The following is a 1,276-nucleotide window of genomic DNA, read 5'->3' as shown; positions in this document are numbered from 1 at the left end:
GTCCCACCTGTCTTCATTGCATTGATTCAACTTCACTATTTTTTCGTCAAAGTCATTAGCTAACTGTATTATCTTCTGGTCCAATTTTTCTTCAAACTGTCGAATTTGCTCGGACTGGTTCCTCATTTGTTCGGACTGGTTTCTTATTTGTTGGGCCAACTCATCACCTTTTCGCACTTGATCCTTAATTTGCTCGGACTGGTTTCTTATTGTTGGGCCAAGTCATCACCTTTTCGTGCTTGGTCCTTAATTTGCTCGAACTGGTTCTTCATTTAACTCCTAATTTGTTCTGACTGGTTTCTTATTTGTTGGACCAAGTATTTTAAAATGTCTGTCAAATTTTCACTAGGAGTCAATTCAGGATACACACTCTGTTCACCACTTATATTATTACTTGTTGTATTCATGGCCATATTTCGATGAATTACTTTTCCACTTCTCAATAGGGTAATACTAAGGTCGCGTTGAAAGCTTGCCGTTTTTACTATCCTTCAAAACGACACTTATATAACTCCCGGTGGTGAGGCACCAATTTGTAAGGGGTCTGTCCTGGTTCGTATTTTAGTAATCTTCAAAATAATTCAAAGCGTTTTAACACTTTCTTAGCTGGTTTTTAATACTCGACCATGAGAAGCGTACATAATCAACTTTTCTGCATATTCAACAAGATGTCTACACCTTTATACATACACTTATTTACACAAGATGTCTACGTACATGTACATTTATTACGACGTTGCTATAGTAACAACAACTCTCTTTTTAGTTACCGATTACAAAAATAATATCTCGAAATCTCTATATGTCTTTCTTTTCTTTATACATAATATTGCTCAAATAATTCGCCTCTGATCCCTTTTTGTAAGCTGGCACAGATTGCTAATGTTACATACAACGTTATCGTTGTACAAGAAATAGGCTCCTGCTTCTCTGTTTATTCTCTATTCAAATCGGAAGTGGTTCAAATTTGGCATTTCCAATTTAAACATTTATTGCCATAGGACGAAAATGGTAATATAGTGAAAAGTAGCTCTTTGCAAACGAATTTGTTTATACTGTATCGTGAAGAGCAGTATTTGAAGCAACGTAAAGGCAAAATGAGGTTTATTATAACTATCAATGCAAATAACACATATTTGATTTGAAATATTTTATTAATATATTTTTTCTTCATGTGTATCTCAGAGATATTTAACATAGTTGTCAACGAAAAAGTACAAAACAAAGAACATTGACAAAATAGAATAATATAACTTTATATTAAATTATATGTTTG

Source organism: Thermobia domestica, chromosome 8 (assembly GCF_964235325.1).
Source record: "Thermobia domestica chromosome 8, izTheDome1.hap1.1, whole genome shotgun sequence".
Taxonomy (NCBI): Eukaryota; Metazoa; Arthropoda; class Insecta; order Zygentoma; family Lepismatidae; genus Thermobia; species Thermobia domestica.
Note: the sequence above shows the minus strand (reverse complement) of the source record.